The 22,684-nt window shown below is 38.2% G+C and overlaps 1 long non-coding RNA gene across 3 annotated transcripts; it reads right to left on the bottom strand.

The window, feature by feature from the left end:
- Positions 1-1,192: 1,192 nt before the first annotated feature.
- Positions 1,193-21,984, bottom strand: LOC103892398 (uncharacterized). Of its 3 annotated transcripts, none has more exons than XR_008514399.2 (4): positions 21,711-21,984; positions 20,445-20,548; positions 10,682-10,841; positions 1,193-4,975 (listed from the first exon to the last, which is right to left on the bottom strand). It is a non-coding gene; the product is annotated as an uncharacterized LOC103892398 (long non-coding RNA). The 3 variants fall into 3 exon arrangements; XR_656613.4 differs by lacking the exons at positions 1,193-4,975; positions 10,682-10,841 and adding exons at positions 18,308-19,261; positions 20,185-20,284; XR_656612.4 differs by lacking the exon at positions 10,682-10,841.
- Between the last annotated feature and the right edge of the window lie 700 nt (positions 21,985-22,684).

Below are 22,684 nucleotides of genomic sequence, written 5' to 3'. Positions count from 1 at the left end.
TGCCCACCTCGGCCTCTCAAAGTGCTGGGATTACAGGCGTGAGCCACCGCGCCCGGCCAAAAATGGTTGAGTTCTTAATTTAGGATTGTTTGCCATTAGCCTACAGATGTCTGTGACATATTTGGCGCCTTCACCTTCAATCACTGGGGGGATTCTGAGCCTTCCCTATTATTGAATGGTGAGTATCATATATTCCAGAATTAACCAGGAGACACAAGCTGTACATGCTCATGCAAGTATCTTTCCCAACTTAGGTCCTTTGCTTCAGTGAATAAGCCAACTGGAGTGGTGGCCAATGGTGGGTGCTCCTGTCACCCCCTTCTGCTACATCAGCACCAAGACATGCTTTTGTTTGTTGTGTTTTTAAAAATCTTGCTCTCATATGAATTTCTTACATTTGTTCGTTTTAAAAATATACTTAAATTAAAAATCATACATTTCAGACTATTTTTTAATCTTTTAATTTGTATAAATTTAAGGCGTATAAGTGCAGTTTTGTTACATTGATATATTGTGTAGTGGCGAAGTCTGGGCTTTTAGTGTATGCATCACCTGAGTAACATACATTGTACCCATTAAGTAATTTCTAATCCCTTACCCTGTTACCACCCTTTCACCCTTCTGATTGTCTAATGTCTATTATTCCACACTAAATGTGCATGTGTACACATTATTTAGCTCCCACTTATAAGTAAGAATGTGCAGTATTTGACTTTCTGTTTCTGAGCGGTTATACTTAAAATAATGGCCTCCAGTACCATCCATGTTGCTGCAAAAGAACATGATTTCATTCTTTCTTATGTCTCAACAGTATTCTATTGTGTGTGTGTAGGTGTGTATGTGTGTGTATGCATAAATACCACATTTTCTTTATCCAGTCATCCACTGATGGACATTTTAGATTGATTTCATATCATTGCTATTGTGAATGATGCTGCAATAGACATAGATGTATAGCTATTTTTTAATATAATGATTTCTTCTCCTTTGAGTAGATACCCAGCAAGATTGCCGAATTGTACATTAATTCTATTTTTAGTTTCCTAAAGACTCTATTTTTTCTTTTTTTCAGTCTTCACCAGTTTTCCCAGTAATCCCATTGTCTGCTCCAGGATCCAATTCATATTGTATGTAGTTTTTGTGGCTGTATATTCTCCTCCAGTCTATGACAAGAAGTTTTAATAAATAAATGTTTTGATATCTAACAATTCTTTTAATCTACATAAATTAAAAACAAGAGAAGAAAAGGCCCAAAAGTTATATACGGCTATGACATCTGTTAAGGATGACTGAGAAACAATATAGTGCCTTAAACTGCACTAACAAATTTATTTAAATAAGATAAAATTCAACAATTTTAATGTACAATCCTATAAATTTTGACAAACACATACATCTGTGCAGCTGTATGTTATAATCAAGACATAGAATAGTTCCATCACCCACAAAAAATCCTTTATCTGTAGTCAATCAGTGCCCTAAAACATCCAGCCAAACACTTCCCTAAAACACTCAGCCGTGGCAACAACTTTATTGGCATGACGTTGCTCATATATCCCCTTATTATCCTTTAATCACTGTAGACTATGTAGTGATGTCACTGCTCTCATTCCCAGTATTGATTATTTTTGGCTTCCCTCTCTGAACAGCATAACTAGAGATTCACCAATGTTATTGATCTCAAAGAGCAAGCTTTTGATTTCATTGATTTTCTCTGTTGTTCTGTTTTCTGTTCCACTGATCTTTGCACAGATCTTTATGATTTCTTGCTTTCTGCTTTGGGTTTAATATGTTCTTCTCTTTCTAGTTCCTTAAGATGAAAACCCATATTACTGATGAGAGGTCTTTCTTCTTGTCTTATATAAGCATTTAATACTATAACTTTCCCTTCATTACTGCTTTAGATGCATTACACAAATTTTAATTATTGTTTTTATTATCATTCATTTTTAAACATTTTCTCATTCCCATTATGCCTTACTCATCGAGTCATAGATTACATAGAACTGCGTTGTTTAATTTCCATTTTCCCCATAATTTTCCAGGTATTTTTCTGTTGATTTCTAGATCAATTTCAGTATGATCAGAGAATATGGTTTGTATGATTTCAATTCTTTTAAATTTGCTAAAGTTTGCCTTATGAGTAAGAAAATGGCAATCTTGGTGTACTTCCATTTGCACTTGAAAATAATGTGTATTTTGCTATTGTTCTATTGTTGGATAGAATGTTCTACTAATGCCAGTTAGGTTAAGTTTGTCGACAGTGTTACTCACATGTTCTCTAAAGTTACGATATTTAAAATTTATCTGTTCTATTAATTACTGAGAGAAGAATATTAACATTTCCAACTATAATTATGGATTTGTCAATTTCCCTTTTAATTCCATTAGTTTTTGCTTAATGTACTTTGAAGCTCCATTGTTAGGTTCATACGCATTTATGATTGCCATGTCTTCTTTATCATTATGTCATGTTCCTCATGATTCCTGATAATATTTGTTCTAAAGTCTACTTTGATATTTAGTCCCTTCAGCTTTCTTTTGATCAGTGATTTTATAATCCATCTTTTTCTATTCTCTTAATTTTAACCTGTATTTAAAATGAGTTTCTTAAAGACTACATAGAGTTGATGAGTTGCTTGTTTATTTAATTTGATAATCTGTGTCTTTTGTTATGTTTAGACAATTTGTTTAATATAACTATTGATATATTCTCATTAAAACCTACCATTTTGTTAGTTGTTTTAAATTTTTCTGTCCATCCTTTGCTCCTCTTTTTCTGCTTGCTTTGGATTAGTTATCTTTTTACATTCAATTTTATCTACTCTTTTGGCCTATTATTCATATATCTTTTAGAAATGTTTTATTTTTAGTAGTTGTTCCAAGCTTTATAATGTGCATCATTAATAAAGCATGGTCTTAGGCTGGGCGCAGTGGCTCCTGCCTGTAATCCCAGAACTTTGGGAGGCTGAGGCAGGTGGATCATCTGAGGTCAGGAGTTTGAGACCAGCCTGGCCAACCTGGTGGAACCCCATCTCTACTAAAAATACAAAAATTAGCTAGGCATGATGGCGAGCGCCTATAGTCGCAGCTACTCAGGAGGCTGAGGCACAAGAATCGCTTGAACCTGGGAAGCGGAGGTTGCAGTGAGCTGAGATTGCACCACTGCACTCCAGCCTAGGCAACAGAATGAGACCCTGTCTCAATAATAAAAATAAAAATAAAGCACAGTCTTACTAAAACAATATCACACTACTTCAAAGCCTTTAAAAACCTTATAGCACATGCTTCCAATTCCTCCCTCCCATAACTAGTGATGCTGTTGCTGTCACACATTTTAATTTTGCATATGCCAAAATACACCACTCTTATTTTTGCTTTAGAAAACCAATAATCTTTTAGAGTAATTAAAAAGAAAAAACTTTTATACTTTTTATTTTCATCACTTCCAGAAATCTTCATTCTTTGTATACATCAAAATTTCTCTCTTGTAAAATTCGTTCTGCCTGAAGTGCTGTCTTTAACACATCTTGTAGTGCAGGTCTGCTGATAAACAAAGATCTTGGCTTTTGTTGTCTAAAAGAGTATTTATTTCTCCTTCAGTTTAAACTGTATTTTCACTGGGTATAGAATTCTAGGTTTACAGACTTTTTGTTTGTTTAAATGCTCCAATGATATCACTTTATTGTCTGCACACTTGCATAGATTATGACAAGAAGTCTGTTGCAACTTTTTTCTTTTCTTTGTTTCTCAGTGTATGTGTCATTTTCTCTATAACTTTATTTTCAGCAGTGTGAGTATGCTGTATTTTGTGGGGGGGGGTGTGTGTGTGTGTGTAGTGTTTAATATTTTTGTGCTTGGGGTTCTCTCAAATTTTTGGATCTGTTGTTTGCCATATTTCATTATTTTGGGAAAAGTATTGGCTGTTATCTCTTAAAGTACTTTTTTCTGTTTAATTTTCTATCTTCTTCTAGGGTTCTAATTACATGTATATTAGACCACTTGATAGTATTCCAGAGTTCCTGTATTCTCTGCCTCTTTTCCTTTTTCACTCTTTTTTTCTCTTCGTGTTTTACTTTGGGTGATTTCTTCAAGTTCAGTGATTCTTTCCTCAGCTATATTGATTCTTCTGATAATTTCATTAAAGTAATTTTTCATTTCTGTTGCAATGATTTTTACTTTAAGCTTTTCTATTTGTCTTTCTCTTTATTTTTTATTCTCTGGACAGACATTTCCCATCTATTCATACATGTTGTCCCTATTCTCTCCTAGAGTGTTTAATAAATTAATCATAGTTAATTTAAATTCCTGCCTGATAGTTCCAATATCTGGGTAGGGTCTGAGTTAGATTGTTGATTGCTTCATCTCTTAACAGTGGTTGTTACATCTTTTTATTGCATGCTGGATAAAGTATACAGGACAGTAGACACTAAGGTAAATAGTGTTTATGCCTAGAAACAGTAATACTTATTCTTCTATTGGTCATTAGTGTTGGAGTTTGAGTCAATATGGTCAGCAATTCAGCTGGGTTTCAGGTGTGTTGTTGCTTCAGTGCCCTGCCAGTTTCATTCCTCTGGCATTACCTTATGCTTAAGATGGAGACAAGTTTGTGTGATAATTTTGCTCAATGTGCCTGGTCTACCCTCAGTTTTAGGCCTTCTCTGAGTATCTGCATATCAAAGAAGTTGTCTCTTCAATTTTTTTGCCTTTTACCCAACAGTAGGCTGCTATCACTTGTTACTTGGCGCTTGCTAGTATGGTAACGGGGAGTGAGAGATGTTTTCTGTTGCTCCACTTCAACCAAATTCTTAAGCAGACCCTGTGGGAAGTTTTGCTGCTCTTCCACCAACAACTTAAGTCTTTTGTTCCTTAGGGGAGAAGGGACTTGGCAGGATTTTGTGCTTTTCCCAGAGCGGAGGCAGTTCCTCTTGTCCAGGCTCATATGAGTTAAGATTTGTCATGTTTCTGGAATCTTCTGTTGTGAAACAAAATCAACATTCTTTTTTTAACTTTTATTTTAAGTTCAGAGGTACAAGTGCAGGTTTGTTATAATACATAGGTAAATGTGTGTCATGGGAGTTTGTTGCAAATATTATTTAATCACGCAAGTATAAAGCCTAGTACCCATTAGTTATTTTTTCTGATCCTCTCCCTCCTCCCCCTCTACCCTCTAAATGGCCCTAGTGTGTGTTGTTCCCCTCTATGTGTCCATGTGTTCTCATCATTTAGCTCCCACTTATAAGTTAGAACATGCGGTATTTGATTTTCTGTTCCTGTGTTAGTTTGCTAAGGATAATGGCCTCCAGCTCCATCCATGTTCCCACAAAAGATATGCTCTCATTCTTTTTTATGGCTGCATAGTATTCCATGGTGTATGATATGGTTTGGCTCTGTGTCCCCACCCAAATCTCATCTCAAATTGTAATCTCCATGTGTCAGGGGAGGGACCTGGTGGGAGGTGATTGGATCATGGGAGTGGATTTTCCCCATGAGAATCATGCTGTTCTCATGATAGTTCTCACAAGATCTGATAGTTTAAAAGTATGGCACTCCCACCCTCACTCTCTCCTCTGCTGCCACCTTGTAATATGTGCCTTGCTTCCCCTTCACTTTCCACCATGATTGTAAGTTTCCTGAGGCCTCCCTAGCCATGCATAACTGTGAGTCAATTAAGCCTCTTTCTTTTATAAATCACCCAGTCTCAGGTAGTTCTTTATAGCAGTGTGAAAAAAGATAAATACAGAAAATTGGTATTGAGAAATTGGGGCACTGCTATAAAGATACCTGAAAATGTGGAAACAACTTTGCAACTTGGTAATGGACAGAGGTTGGAATAGTCTGGAGGGCTCAGAAGAAGACAGGAAGATGTGGGAAAGTTTGGAACTTCCTAGAGACTTGTTGAATGGATTTAATCAAAATGATGATAGTGATATGGACAATGAAGTCCAGGCTGAGCTTTTCTTAGATGGAGATGAGGAACTTATTGGAAATTGGAGTAAAGGTCACTCTTGCTATGCTTTAGTAAAGAGACTGGTGGTATTTTGCCCTAGAGATCTGTAGAACTTTGAACTTGACAGAGATGATTTAGAGTAGCTGGTGGAAGAAATTTCTAAGCAGCCAAGCATTCAAGATGTGGCCTGGCTTTTTCTGAAAATGTAGTCATCTGTGTTCACAAAGAAATGGTCTGAAATTGGAACCTATGTTTAAAAGGAAAGCAGAACGTAAAAGTTTGGAAAATTTGCAGCCTGACCATGTGGTAGAAAAGAAAACCCCTTTTTCTGGGAGAAATTGAAACCCCATTGACTGCAGAAATTTGCGTGCATAAATAAAGAGAAACAGAATGCTAATAGCCAAGATAATGGAGGTGTCTTGCCCTGAAATGTCTCCAGGGCATTTCAGAGATCTTCAGGCAGCCCCTCCCATCACAGGCCTGGAAGCCTAGGATGAAAAAATGGTTTCCTGGGCAGGGCCCAGGACCCCACTTGTCTGTTCAGCCTTGGGACATAGCACCCTGCATCTGAGCCACTCCATCTCTAGTAATGGCTTTAAAAGGGGTCAAGGTACAGCTCAGGCCATGGCTTCAAAGGGTGCAAGCCCCAAGCCTCAGTGGCTTGAGATATTAGACCTATGGGTGTGCAGAAGACAAGAGCTGAGATTTGGGAACCTCCTCCTAGATTTCAGAGGATCTATGGAAATGACTGTGTATATGTGCATATTTTCTTTATCCAGTCTGTTGTTGATGGGCATTTAGGTTGATTCCATATCTTTACTATCCTGAATAGTGTTGCAATGAACATAAGTGTGCATGTGTCTTTATAATAGAATGATTTATGTTCTTTAAGGTATACACCCAGGAATGAGATTGCTGGGTCGAATGGTATTTCTTTCTTTTGGTTTTTGAGGAATCGCCACTCTGTCTTCCACAATGGCTGAACTAATGTACACTCCCACCAATAGTGTATAAGCATTCCTTTTTCTTTACAACCTCACCAGCATCTGTTATTTTTTGACTTTTTAATAATAGCTATATTAGTCTGTTCTCACGCTGCTCTAAAGAACTTCCTGAGACTGGGTAATTTATGAAGAAAAGAGGTTTAATTGACTCACAGTTCCATAGGCTTAACAGAAAGCATGACTGGGAGGCTTCAGGAAACTTACAATCATGGTGGAAGGTGAAGGGAGAGCAAGCACCTTCTTCACATGGTGGCAGGAGAGAGAGAGCAAAGGAAGAAGTGCCACGCTCTTTTAAACCATCAGATCTCATGAGAACTCAATTACCATTGTGAGAACAACAAAGATAACCTGCTTCCATGATCTAATCACCTCCCAACAGGCCCCTCCTGCAATTTGACATAAGATTTGGGCAGGGACACAAATCCAAACCATATCAATAGCCATTCTGATTGGTGTTAGATGGTAACACCAGAAAAGTGTCTGTTCATGTCCTTTGCCCACTTTTTAATGGGGTGGTTTGGTTTTTTCTTGTAAATTTGTTTAAATTCCTTATAGATGCTGGATATTAGAGCTTTGTTGGATGCAGAGTTTGCAAAATTTTTCTCCCAGTCTATAGTCTGTTTACTCTGTTCATAGTTTCTTTTCAACTCTGTTTACTCTAGTCACTGTTTTATCTCCAGCACCTGGAACAGTGCCTGACACATAATGGTCACCCAATAAATATTTATTCTATGAATAAATGAATGTATAAGAAAGTCCCTCTGTTTTTCTAGGTATAACAAATTTCATCTCAGGCTGATAAACAGGTAGTATAAATTACATTTCTTAAGTGAGATTCATGTTGTTTTGCAAACTACATGTTGAATCCATTATTCATTTTGGATATATCTCTTCTAAAAAGAAGCAAATAAGGACAATTAAATTTAGAAAATTGGTTTTGGAGTAAAACATAAGAAGCATAAGGAGAGATCAATCACCCAACAGGTATATCTTAATGCCTTCCATTTGTCTAGCTCTATGATAGGCACTATGGGGAGCAGGCACACAAAAGTACTGGAATGAGTCTCAGCAAATAGCTACAAGAGAGTTAGGCAGAAGTTGATAGAGAAAAACATCAAAAGAAAAATAAACGCTAGATCTGCACATGCCTGTGCATCATTGAAAACATTTTTTAAAGATTTAGACAAAGAAGAAGTTAAAGTAGCTGAGACCCATGATAAGAGGGTCCAACCCACAAGGATTTATTGATCATTTTGGTTGACCTAAGAATGGCCAAGCAACATTCATCTACAAGACTTAATTACTGTTTTTTTTCTTTTCTGGCTACCCTACCTCTTGGAATATAAAATATTCTCTAACAGTAAGTTCTTTCTAAATTGATTTTTACGGAGAAAAAAAAAGCTGGGAAAAAGTCAGTTTCTATGCTTCCACCTTACCCTATTGTCGCGGTCAGACTATGTTGCCTTGGTAACATCACCAGATAAAATGTGCTGCTTTATCCACCTGTGATGTCATAGCAGATGGCATTATCTTGGCAGCAGAATAAAATAGCCTCTCTCTGAACTTGCTATTTGGACTGCCTCAGAAACTTCATTCATGGAATATCACACAATGTCTATTTCAAATGTGGTACCATTTCAGGCCCTAAATTTCTCCAGAGCACATCTCTCTCCCTTCATGCCAATCAACACAGGACTGGAAGATAGCTGGTTGGGAGGAACGGGGGTCCCTGGGTTCCTGTAGTTGATATATTTGTTGCTTACGCAGTATCCATTCTCTCCATACTTCCTTCTTTCTAATTTTGTTTAGAGATTCAGCCCTCTCAGAGTCATATTTGTGACTCAGAAAAACTGAAGCCATATGCACTCTGGAAACAGATCATAACTAAGCCAATCATGGTAACCTCATCCACTTATGAGTGATTTGTTCAGGCACCCAGTTTTAAGCTAGTCAGTGCACAGGCATTTCCCTGGTGACTATACTGGTCCAGAGTTGAGCACATGACCAGTTTGGTTCAATCAGATTGCAAAGAACTTCCATTCCATGGTTAGAGGAAAGAATCTCTTTCACCAGGTCAACAAGAACAAGGAATAATTTTGTCACAGTTACAGTAACCAGGCATGTTGAAAGCATGAAGGATGCCAGCCTGAGGCCAAAGCTGGCAACTGGTGGCAGGACAGAGCAGAGAAAATGGCAGAGGAATGGAATCAGAGCTCTTGATTGTGCCTTGCTTGTAGACTGCTCCACCACTGGACTTCCTGATATGTGATAAAATGAATTCTGTTATTGTTTAACATAGTTTAGACTCAAGGTTTCCTGTTTCTTATAACTGAGAGAATCTTTACTGATATGGTTCAAGTACCCAATAACAAACATGGATCTTGGACAAATCGCTTCATGTCTTCATATCTCAGCTCTCATATTGAACAATGAAGGGATTTGATTGAAAACCTCTAAATTGTCCTTCTGGTATTCTAAACTTCCAAGTCTAAAATGCAAAGCATAGTTCTAGGCACCATGAAGTTTTTAAAAGTGTAAGAACCCAAGTGACCAGTTCAGGCCCAAAGCTTGGGAGAAAAGGCATTATAAAGCATATCCCATTTTATGAACAATGGACCTCTAGAAGTTTACCTGAAAAGCTTAGTGAGAAGTGCCAAAATGATCTAATCTCTAGTCAATATAAGAAGAATCAAGATGGGAGAACGGTAGAGGGCAATCTTTTGGAAAGTACAGAGTTCACAAAGAGAGGCTATTTTCTTCTTCACTATCACCTGTGCAGGAGGGGTGGCTGATTGCTTCCCTTCCTCCTAACCAGTGGGGCTCTAGTAGAAACTCTTACAAAGATTGGGCATGTCTGCAACAAGGGGAAACTTGAATTGATTCCCTGCTCAGAAACATTCTTGGCTAGTGGCTTATTAATCTGTCCCTTTACCATGCCAAACAGGAGGGAGAGAGAACTATAAAACAGCAGTACTGAAAAAAAGAGGTAGAGTCTTGGGTGTACTTGAAATTCCTGTGGATGGCACCAAGAAAGGTATTTGGGCTTAACCTGAGGCATCTGCTGAATCAGGGAGCCCAAGCAGGAGGGAGCACCTTTTTGGGGACCTAGGGGATGGTTAAATTGAATACAAGCCAGATTTCCCAAATCATAGTATTGTGCAGAGGAGAGATGTCCTATAGCCTAGAGAGAGGATTTGAATGTCTGCTGTACCTAACGCTAGGTATGTTCTATTGCAGATGCACAGTAAATATTTACAAAAGGAAGCTAGGAAAGAAATGTTAGCTGGTTAGTTCTTTCTCTATAGTACTTTGCATGGTCCCTGTGTGATTCTTTTAGAAATATGAGGATAATAAATGCACTATACCTAGGCTCCTATTACTCCTCTTCACCACACTGTAGCTTCTAGACACATTCTTTCTCCTCCCACCTCATACCTTTCTACTCCTTTATGCACACCTGAAACTCCTGATATATCAAACCCGCTTGCTGCTCCAGCAGTACATGTCCTCTCACACACACACCAGGGCCTGAGCCCTAAATGCTGAACCCCTGGTATGTCTGGAAAATCCCTCCTCCTCTATCGAAACGAGATCTTGAAGTATTCGCTAACCTTCCCATATAAGATTTCCATGACACCCAGTGCATCTCTTTTTATTATTTATTATTTACTTCCTGACTCATGTTTAGCTAAAGTCTCATATAATCCAAATTTGCTATTTTTCTTACCTTGAATTAGCACAATTTACTATTTTCCGTATTAGTTTCCAGAGAACATTTTTCCATTGCTCTCTTTCTAATTCTCTGTCTTGACAAAGTTCTTTGGAATTCAAGTTGCATTCTCCAGGGTGTTATCTACTTTTTTCATTCTGGAAAAATGTTGACAGAACTGCCCACACAGAAAAAGCCTGTTATTTTTATAAGTAGGAAGCGTCTTAAAGATTATCTAGTCAACATCCTTGTTTCAATGATAAGGAATTTGAGGTCATCAGAAGTGAAATGACTTCTCTATGTTTGTAGAATTACTTTATAGTAAAACCAAAACACAAACTCTGATATTGCAATAGACAGTAAAGTATTGCTGTCTTGTCTAAGACAAAGCAAAACGAAACATCTTAACTGAGATCATTCATAATTCCATATTGAAAATACCAAATGTGCCCTGAGTGATCTTCACAATCATTTCAGAACCTCTGGCCATGGCTTTGAATGTAGGGTATTCCAAGCCAATGGAATACATGGCAGGACCATAGCATGAACAATAAAAGAGAGAATCAGCATGTAAAAATACACCTAGCAAAAAAATATCATACACTCCCTGTACCTTTCTCAGATTTTGGCATTCTTAAAACTGAGAAGGACTTTATAGGTTACTCAGAGAAGCGACTTCTGTATGTCAAGCATTTTAGCAGACTATTGACATACCAGATCTTATTTGCTCATCACAAAACAAACACATTGAGGAAAGTGTTACCTCTATTTTTAAAATGCTAGGACTTGAGGCCGGGATTGGTGGCTCATGCCTATTATCCCAGCACTTTGGGAGGCTGAGGTGGGCGGATTGCCTGAGGTCAGGAGTTTGAGACCAGCCTGGACAACATGGCGAAACCCTGTCTCTACTAAAAATACAAAAATTAGCTGGGCATGGTGGCAGGCACCTGTAATCCCAGCTACTGGGGGGGCTGAGGCAGGGACAATCGCTTGAATCCAGAAGGCAGAGGTTACAGTGAGCCTAGATTGTGCCATTGCACTCAAGCCTGGACAACATAGTGAGACTCCGTTTCAAAAAGAAAAAAAAATTGCCAAGACTTGGATTCGGAAAAGATAAATGCCCTCCTCAAATTTCTAGCCAAGTAATTATGGAACTGGTCTACAAACTCAGGTGTTCTAACTTCAACACCTTCTTAACCCTTTGCTCCTAAATCAGATTTACTCCCTCTAATCACAGGATTCTTCTTTACAGATTACATGAAGTGAAGTTCCCAGCTTCAGCTGGAAAATCTCAGTCTGGGGTGGATTTTGTTTGGAGAAGCAGCTCTCTCTACAGTTGAAAATTCTGGGTTTTCCTCCTAATTTTAGATTCCCAAATTTGCCTACCAGAAACTTCCACTGAGTCTTTATGCAGCCTTTTGGAGCAAACCTTACCAAGCTAATTCTTTGTGAGGACACTTCTAAACTTCTTCCATTGTTCCTTGAGGTTGATTTTGTTCTGTAACTAATTGAAATTAGGTAACCGTGAGTCTTCATTTCTTCAGGGAAAACATCCAGTGTTCACTCAACTATTATTGGTAAACTTTTCTTCCTAGGCTTATTCCTGGATGGCATTTCTTGTACTTTATATTCCAGTGCTACTGTGTAAGTATAGCTCTCAGAACAGGACATGACTACTCCTCTTGTAGTCTGTTTTCAACTTGATATTACATTTCAATGAATGCAGCCTAAGTTTATTAGCTTTTTCATCAGGATCCCAACACACCAAAGACAGATTTTCTGAGTATGACTCTACAAGGCTTAAGAACACTCAAGAGACTCTCAGAAATTTAGCCAACACTTGATTCATCCAATTAAAAGGAAACACCATTAACATGTAGTCAAACGCAACTGAATTGGATCTTAACTCCCAACATTCAAGACTTTTATAGGAAATCACAAGCTACTTAGCTCTGTGTTACTTTGCTGAATTAGTTACAGGACCAAATCAAGCTTTGTGGGATTTTTGCCAGCTTCTGTGCAGAGATATGCATTGGCCTCCATCTAATGCCATTTATAAAAACATCCCAGTTAGTGGAACACAAAGGCAGTAAGACCACAAATTCAAGGCTGGGTCAGACACTAATAAATTGTTTTATTTCACTCACTGTACTTTTTAAAAATGTTATTTTATTTTAATGAAGTTAAAAGAGAAAGCACCAGTTAGACCTTTCTCTCCCACACAAGGGAGAATCAGCAGCAACCTAGAGAATCATGTATCTCTATGTCCTTAACAAACAAGAAAGATAAGGGGCAGTAGTGGACCTTTCTACCAACACTGAATAACACAGATCTGCATACTGTCAATACAAAAGAGTATAAAGGAAGAAAAATATTTATAAATTTGTGATAGGTAAAAAGGATCAGCTAGATTGTAAGCAGCATGAGAACATTTCTGTCTTTACAATCCTATTCCTTATGTGACATATAATGCTGTATCCATTTGGATGAACAACTAAATGAACCAATAGAATCTAATCTATAAATGGTTGACACTGGCGTGAATCATGAGGTTAAGTGTTTCCTGATGGGGGCTCTAGAGTCTCTTTCAATTAGATGGTCTTTAGATTTTTGCTGCCATTGACAATTAGCAATCTGTATAAGCAATGCTCTTAGACAAAGTCAAATTCCTCAGTCTTATGTTCCTTCATAATTCAGGTGGATAAATTGAGTGAATTGAGCTCTTCCACACATACAATTCTATTCAATTATGTTAGGAGAGAGAATATGGTCAAGAAGAGTCTTTTAGGAGAGGTATTGGTCAAAGGGAATAAATTTTCAATCAAAAGATAAATAAGTTCTGAGGACCTAATGTACAGGATGGTGACTCTAGTTAATAATACTGTATTGTATACTTGAAATTTTCTAAAAGAGTAGCTCATAAATGTTCTTAACACACACATACATACACACACACACACACACACACACACAAAGTTGTGATATGAGGTGATGGATGTGTTAGTTTGATTGTGTTAGTTGTTTCACAATGTATGTGTATATCAAATAATCACATTACATGCTTTAAATATACACAATATTTATTTGTCAATTATACCTCAATAAAGATAGGAGGAAAAAATAATCTTTTAGAGCTGGTTGATCTGGTCCAGATATAGACTTTCTAAGTTAATATAACAGGTCCTATAACATAAGCAGGTTTGGAAGTAAACCAAATACTTCTTAACAATATCCTGCCTGGATTATCTTTTGTATCAAATAAGGTCAAAAGTAATATAAATAAGACAAATATGTCATCTTCATAACTCATAAGAAATGTAAATTATCTTAGAAAAAAATAATATTTATTAGGTGAGGAGTGTTTGCTCTTAAATAATTTATGATGTGTCATCAGTCACAGATCTTGTTTTTAATAAAGTAATTTAAAAGCAGAGAATCATCAGTATCTCAGTCTTCCTCCTCAATCACGAAATGAGAAATCTTATCTTTCCATTTGTGAGATATCAAATCCTGGACCAAGGAAATCCTTTTGTGCCTAGCTGAAGATGTTAGAAAGGATAAAGGAATGAGGCCTCATTTTTTTTGTATTTGACCATGGAATCATTTTATATACAGCACTATTAATACCCAGGAAAACCAGCATTTCAAATAACACAATTTAGGCATGCCAGCTGATGGTGGAGAAAAGTAACTATATTTCAAAAATAAACTGGCCTACAAGGTACCAAGTAATATACATTATTATCTTGTTAAATATTCACTATATATCCTCCTGGTAGGTAATATTTTCATTTTATTTTATCTTATATTTTAACTTTTATTTTAGGTTTAGGGTTACATGTGCAGGTTTGTTAGATAGGTAAACTCACATCATGGGGGTTTGTTGTACTGATTACTTCATTACCCAGGAATTAAGCCCAATACCAAGTAGTTATCTTTTCTGCTCCTCTCCCTCCTCTCATCCTCCACCCTTAAGTAGAACCCAGTGTCTGTTCTTTCCTTCTTTATCTTCATACATTCTCATCATCTAGCTGCCACTTATAAGTGAGATGTGGTATTTGATTTTCTCTTCCTGCATTAGTTTGCTTAGGATAATAACCTTCAGCTCTATCCATGTTCCCACAAAATACCTGATCTTGTTCTTTTCTTATGGCTGCATAGTGTTTTATGGTATATATGTACCACATTTTTCTTTATCCAGTCTGTTACTGATGGACATTTAGGTTGATTCCATGCCTTTGTTATTGTGAATAGTGCCACAATGAACATTTGTGTGCCTGTGACATTATGGTGGAATGATTTATATTCCTCTGGTTATATAACCAGTAATGGGATTGCTGGGTCGAATGATAGTTCTGCTTTTAGCTCTTTGAGGAATCACTATACTGCTTTCCACAGTGGTTGAATTAATGCACACTCCCACCAACAATGTATACGTGTTCCATTTTCTCCACAATCTCACCAGCATCTGTTGTTTTTTGACCTTTTAATAATAGCCATTCTGACTGGTGTCACATGGTATCTCATTATGGTTTTTATTTGCATTTCTCTAATGATTAGTGATATTGAGCTTTTTTACATATGTTTGTTGGCCACATATATTTCTTCTTTTAAAAGTGTCTGTTCATGTCCTTTGCCCACTTTTTAGTAAGGTTGTTTGTTTTTCTCTTGTAAATTTGTTTAAGTTTATTATGGATAGATATTAGGCCATTGTCAGATGCATAGTTTACAAAAATTTTCTCCCATTCTGTAGGTTGTCTGTTTAGTCTGTTGATAGTTTCTTTTGCTGTGCAGAAGCTCTTAAGTATAATTAGATCCCATTTGTCAATTTTTGCTCTTGTTGCGATTGCTTTTGGTGTCTTGTCATGAAAGCTTTACCCGTTCCTATGTCCAGGATGGTGTTGCCTAGGTTGTCTTCCAGGGTTTTTATAGTTTTGAGTTTTACATTTAAGTCTTGAATTCATCTTGAGTTGATTTTTGCATATGGTGTAAGGAAGGGGTCCAGCTTCAGTCTTTGGCATATGGTTAGCCAGCTATTCCAGCATCATTTATTGAATAGGGAGTCTTTTCCCCATTGCTTGTTTTTGTTAGCTTTGCCAAAGATCAGGTGGTCGTAGGTGTGTGCCCTTATTTCTGGGCTCTCTATTCTGTTCCATTGGTTTATGTTCCTATTTTTGTACCAGTACCATGATGTTTTTGAGTAGAAGTGGTGAGAAAGGGCATCCTTGTCTTGTGCTGGTTTTTAAGGGGAATACTTCTAGCTTTTGCCCATTCAGTATAATGTTGGCTGTGGGTTTGTCACAGATGACTCTTATTATTTTGAGGTATGTTCCTTCAATACCTAGCTTGTTGAGAGTTTTTAAATGAAAGACTGTTAATTTTTTTTTTTTTTTTTTTTTTTGAGACAGAGTCTCGCTCTGTCGCCCAGGCTGGAGTGCAGTGGCGCGATCTCGGCTCACTGCAAGCTCCACCTCCCGGGTTCACGCCATTCTCCTGCCTCAGCCTCCCGAGTAGCTGGGACTACAGAAAGAGTGTTAAATTTTATTGAAAGCTTTTTCTGCATCTATTGAGAAAATCATGTAATTTTTGTCTTTAGTTCTATTTGTGTGATGAATAACATTTATTGATTTGTATATGTTGAAACAACCTTGCATCTCAGGGATGAAGCCTACTTGATCATGGTGGATTAGCTTTTTGATGTGCTGCTGGATTTAGTTTGCAACTATTTTGTTGAGGATTTTTGAATCACTGTCCATCAGGATATTGGCCTGAAGTCTTCTTTTCTTGTTGTATCTCTGCCAGGTTTTGATATCAGAATGACATTGGCCTCATATAATCAGTTGGTGAGGAGTTCCTCTTCCTCAAGTTTTTGAAGTAGTTTCTTTAGGAATGGTACCAGCTCTTCTTTGTACATCTGGTAGAATTTGGCTAAAACCCCATGCTTATGTGTAGAGAGGTGTAATTTATGAGAGCTAAATAAATGAGGCTTTACAATGCCTGAGAATATCAGGCGATTTCCTTAAGAAACTTACAAATATAAGTAAAAATTAACTTTATAATTTCTAAGGATTTCTATCTCCCCATTAGTTGTGAATATGGACGCACAGTGTAAACTTAATATTCTGGACAGGAAAAGTAATTTTTAGCTTAACTTAGAAAAGAACTAAAAAAGAAAAAAAACATAGACCAGTGTCTGTTCCAAACCCTTTCTGCAATGTACAGAGTTGTAGAGTTTTAGCTCTGCCCAAGAGAAGCTCAAAATATGGAAATTATTCATTCATCCATTCAACAGAAAACAAAATTGATTGTCTACAGCACTAAGAAAACAGAAGTGAATACTAGCGACAAAGTGTCTCTCCTCAAGGATCTTACATTCTAGTGTAGGGAGACAGACAATAAATAAAAAACACAAACATATAATATAATTCAGGTAGAGATAAATGGAATATTTTTTAAAATTGCAGAATAAGTGCAAGGAGACCGATGTACGATGCATACATTTCTTATAGATAGCATGTCAGGGATGACTCTCTGTGACGGTGACAGGTGAGCCAAGCCAAAAAGCAATGAGAAAGTGATCTAGCAGAACCCAGGCCTGGCAGGGTCTGCTAACACAGTGGTCCCCAACCTTTCTGCCACCGGGTTCCGGTTTCAGGGAAGACAATTATTCCATGAACTGGGTGGTCAGGGAGGTGGTTTCAGGATGAAAGTGTTTCATCTCAGGTCATCATCAGGCATTAGATAGATTTTCATAAGGAGCACATAACCTAGATCCCTCGCATGCACAGTTCACAATAGGGTTCGCACTCCTGTGAGAATCTAATGCTGCCACTGATCTGACAGGAGGTAGAACTCAGGTGGTAATGTTCTCTCGCCCATGCTCACCTCCTGCTGTGTGGCCCATTTCGTAACAGGCCATGGACTGGTACCAGTCCACGGCCTGGGGGTTGCGGACCCCTGCTCTAAGATTTCATCTCTGTCCCAACCATCGCAGCAGCTTCTTCCTTGACATCAGTGACATTTAGAGGTTCAGGAACATGGCTCGTGTTTTCTCCAAGGATGGGCAGCAAGAGCATAACTTCTATTCGTCATGTAGTGCCTCCTTTGTCACCACCAATTTCTATCTCTTTTTTCTACCATCATTATTTTAATACCAGTGGCCTGCCTCTAAAGATTTCATGGCCCAACTTTTTAAACGCCAAAATAGTATGAAAATATCTGTTTCTTTAGGAGCCTTGGTAAAAGAAAATTAAAAATATATATATAAAGGAAGTAGTTTGGGTAGCTTGAACAGTCCTCTCTATGACAAGAATCTTCAAAATTGTTTTCGTAGCAGAAGTCTCTTCTCAGATGAATCTTATGTAAAACAGATTATGTATTATACAACAGAGAAAACAGCAGAACTGTTCTAGATAAAGCAGAGATCTGACTTCCCAGAAACTGCTTGAAAATTCCTCAAGGGCCCTGGAGCAAGGTCTCTTTCGACAATGGAAAGAAGATTAAGTTCATCAAGAGCGTCTTTTTAAAAACATTCATTCAAAATATTGAATGATATTCAATATTCATTCTTTGAATTTCTGCTCAATGCAAGGCAATGCCCTATAAACTGAGAGCAACAGTGAAAGATAGGGAAGGGATAAAAAGAAAACACTTCTTGATCTCATTCAGAAGGAGATAAAACAATTCATTATAATGGTTAAATATATGATATTTGGAGCTATATAGCTTCAAAGCCGAGATCTTTCACCTCTTATCTGTGTGGTCCCAAGTAAGTTAATTAATCTAACTATGCCTCAGCTTCCACAAATGTGAAATAAAACCCATTAACTTAGTCCTTCACCAAATTACTGGTCCCCGCTAGGTGAGTATCACATTTTTTCTTTAACAAAAGCTTTATTGGATTGAACAGTAAGGATATAGCACAGTAAGGATATAGCACAGTGAGGAATCTGTATGAGTCGGGAATCAGGGCAGAGTGCTCTGGCACCCAATGGATGATCTTACAGTGGGTCCGTCTATAATCATTCCTATACCCTCGTTATCTTCTAGTAACTAGGAGGTAATCTAGGTCAAAGATTCATGTCTCTAATATGTTAAATGAGATAAAAGCCCTGTCCCTGGCTTTGGAGCCTCAAAAGTTTCTTTGCAAGGCTTAGTTACTAAAATAAGTTTCTGGAAAGCAAGGACCTCAGTCTATCTATTCAAATCCCAGTGCCCTTTGTCCCAGGTCTGTCTTCCGGAGCTACCAGGCTGCAGACAGTATTCACAGTTTTGGTTCTGCTTCTTTGGCAGTATCACTCACAAATCAGATGTCATTTCAGTTTGGCATGCAGAGGTCTTTTCTTCTTTGGTATTGGGAATAAACCAGTTCCTTAAAAACAAGTATGAAGTCTGCCCACCTGGTCACTGTTAGAGGCAGGGAAAGAGCTTAAGTGACTGTGGGAACACAGTGTTTGAGCATGCATGTGTGTGCAGGAGTTGTGAAGAGGTAGAGATGAACGCTGAAGCAGGCCTCTTTGATCAATACACCGACCTCACAGCAAGGAGAGTATTAAATAAAATCACGTATATGAAGCAGTCCAACACTTTATATTCATTCTAGTGTAGGGAGACAGACAATAAGCAAGTAAAAAACATTCTGTATTTGTTTTGCTATTCTACTCAGTAACTGTAAAGTGTACTTGTGTTGGTCAAGAGCAATTTGATTGCAAGAAATCAATTTAGTTTAAACTACCTAGACAAGGGGGAGTTATTTATGTATCACTCAGAAAAATAAATATCACACTTAGTTATCTGAGGGAATCATATATAGTACAGGAAATAGTTTCACAGATGTTGGAAGAATGAAAGAGCAAAAAAGGGACCCTGAACTAACACAGAAATGGTAACTGCAGGAAGAAACTACCTCCTCTAGGAGGGGGAACACTGGGGAAACAGAATAGAAGGAGTATGTTTCCAGGGCCATGGATTTCAGGGGAGGTGCTCTGTGGACTAAGATTGCTGAGGAAGAGGCAGCTCCCTTCCAGCAGCTGTTGGCTCCTCTGGGGGCCTGTGCTAAGCCTGCTACTCAGGGGCAAAGACACTGGAAGCTGCAGCCAACTGCCACTAGTGCAAAGATGCTGCCAAAAACAGAAAACAGAAAGGACAGGCTCTTTCCCTTGGGCATTCTTATGTCCTTTAGTGCCTCTTGTAAGCTAATGGGAAGCCAGCTAGCAGAGGGGCCTGGGAAATGCAGTTTGCAGAATACAGAAGGATTGATTGAAGCTGAGAGATAATAGGTAAATAACTGGCAAATTGGTTCATGGAATCCAAGGAAGGCTCAACTCAGAAACCATACGAACCAGGACCTGCATGTAGCTAGGACTTCCTGTTTCTTCTCTAAATTCTGCTTCTCACTGCTCATCAGCTTAGGCAGTTCTGTTCTCCATGGCAATGGCAGCACATGGCTGCCCAAATCCCCCATATCTGATTCCCAACAACCGTGACCACCAGAGATAAATTAAAAATCAATTAAATTATACCTGTCTTTACTTGCTCTAGTATGACCTGGACCCAAATTTGTAGCCTTTTGAACTTCAGATTTCTTTTTTCTCTTCAAGGTAGATTAAATAAAATTGTTGACTTAGGGGAAATAGAGATGAGTGCATGTCAGTTAGAAGTCACAAAGTGCATTTTTTATTCTATTTCATATTATTTCAATAATGAGTCATTGTATAATATCTCAGGAGACATCAAAATTTTCAAAGGAATTATACTTACAGTATAAAAATTTAACACATACCTCTGTTCTGCTTCAGAGTACCATAGTTAACTCTTAGGCATGATTCTCCCTTTGTGGCTCCTTCCTTTCCTCCCACATCCTTTTGGCTAGAATTCCATTAACAGCTGCACCACAGTGAGAAAAGGAAGAGAAAGATAAAATCGATGAAATTTAATTCAGACTGTTATGTTTGTACTTCAGGATTTTCAAGCATTTGGCAACAGGCACAGCAGCAAAACAAGCCTACAGAGCCCTGGCCTGCTATGTATTCGCTCTTAACCATGACTGTTTTCTGAGCTTGGGTTTTTTAAATTTTTATTTTTATAGTGAGAATAATAACAATTACATTTTTGCAGATAATATGAGAATCAAATAAGATAACATTTGCAGTTAAAAAAAAATCACTTCTCAGCCAGGCACCATAGCTCATGTCTGTAGTCCTAGCACTATGGGAGGCCGAGGTGGGCAGATCACTTGAGATCAGGAGTTCAAGACCAGCCTGGCATGGCGAAACCCCGTATCTACCAAAAAATACAAAAATTAGCTGGGCATGGTGGTGGACACCTGTAGTCCCAGCTACTTGGGAAGCTGCAGCAACAGAATCGCTTGAACCTGGGATGTGGAGGTTGCAGTGAGCCAAGATTGCACCACTGCACTCCAGCCTGGGCAAGACAATAAGAATCTGTCTCACAAAAAAAAAAAAAAAAAAAAAATCACTTCTTAGGCTCCCTCTGTCTTCTAAACATAAACACTCTAAGGACCAGCATGAATGGAGCTAAAGACAGGCCCCCCAGACTTGCATATGTGATGCAGGTGGCATTTGCTGACCTTGCAGCTTGCCTATTTCACTGCCAGGATTAGAGGTCATCGGAGTCAGGGAGGCTCAAGGTCAGGGAAAAGGAAGTTCAAATCTCAAAGTGGCCTAAGGCTAAGAAGAACCCAGAACTCAGAAGGGGCATGGCTACTCTGGAATCTAGTTCAACTCTCCTACGGATACATTCACTTGAGTGGAACAGCCAGGATTGAAAACTCTGTGCACAAGTTGTTTAACAAGAAGACAGCAGCCCAAAGAACGTATGAGTAAAGGCAGAAGAATCACAATCACTTATTTTTAACAAAGTGAGTCCATTTCAATTGAGCTGTGTCTTTTGTTGATACCTAGTGGCTCAATCACTTACTCAAAGGCAGCAATTTTAAAACTTCCAAAGACTTCGTACTGGATCCAGGGTAAAACCTAAACTCCTTAGTCCTACATCCAGAGCCCTTCACAGCTACAGCTTCCATTACCTTCTCTCCATAAGACAGCTCTTCCTCGATTGTGTCCAGCATTCTCATGACTCTTTGCCTTTGACGTAGGTTGTTCTCTTTCCCAAACTGCCCATTATTACTTCTGCTACTCGTGCAGAGATTGAATATCATTTCCTCCCAGAAGCTGGGTGTTCTTATCTACTTCTCATAGCACACCCAACACGACACATAGCAATAAAAATCACTTGTCTCCCAACTAGACTATGAGTAATTCCTCTAATAAGAAGCTAGGGCTGATTCATCATACACTCCACCCCCCTGTCTCTTTCTAGCCAATGTTTGGCATTTGTAACATTTTGTGAAATACCAGTTAGAATGGCTATTACTAAAAAGGCAAAAAATAGCAGATGCTGGCAAGATTTTGGAGAAAGCGGAATGCCTATACGCTGCTGGTAGAAATGTAAATTAACTCAGCTATAGCGGAGAGTAGTGTGGCAATTTTTCAGAGACCTTAAAGGAGAATTACCATTTGATCCAGCAACACTATTATTGGGTATATACTCAAAGAAATATAAATTGTTTTATCATAAAGACACATGCACGTGTATGTTCATCACAGCACTGTTCACAATGGCAAAGTCATGGAATCAACCTAAATGTCTATCAATGGTAGATTGGATTTTTAAAATGTGGCACACATACATGATGGAATACTATGCTGTGATAAAAAAGAATGAGATCATGTCCTCTGCAGCAAGATAGATGAAGCTGGAGGCCATAATCCTAAGTGAACTAACACAGAAACAGAAAACCAAATATGCATGTTTTCATAGGTGGAAGCTAAACATTGAGTACACATGGACACAAAGAAGGAAATGACAGACACTGGGGCTTACTTGAGGGTGGAAGGTGGGAGGAGGGAGAGGATCTAAAACTACTTGTGTACTTCCCTTATTACCTGGGTGATGAAATAATGTGTACACCAAACAACTGTGACATGCAGTTTACCCATA

This window comes from Pongo abelii, chromosome 1 (genome assembly GCF_028885655.2).
Source record: "Pongo abelii isolate AG06213 chromosome 1, NHGRI_mPonAbe1-v2.0_pri, whole genome shotgun sequence".
Classification (NCBI taxonomy): Eukaryota; Metazoa; Chordata; class Mammalia; order Primates; family Hominidae; genus Pongo; species Pongo abelii.
The sequence above is the reverse complement of the archived record's forward strand: the minus strand, read 5'-3'. Positions and strand labels throughout refer to the sequence as shown.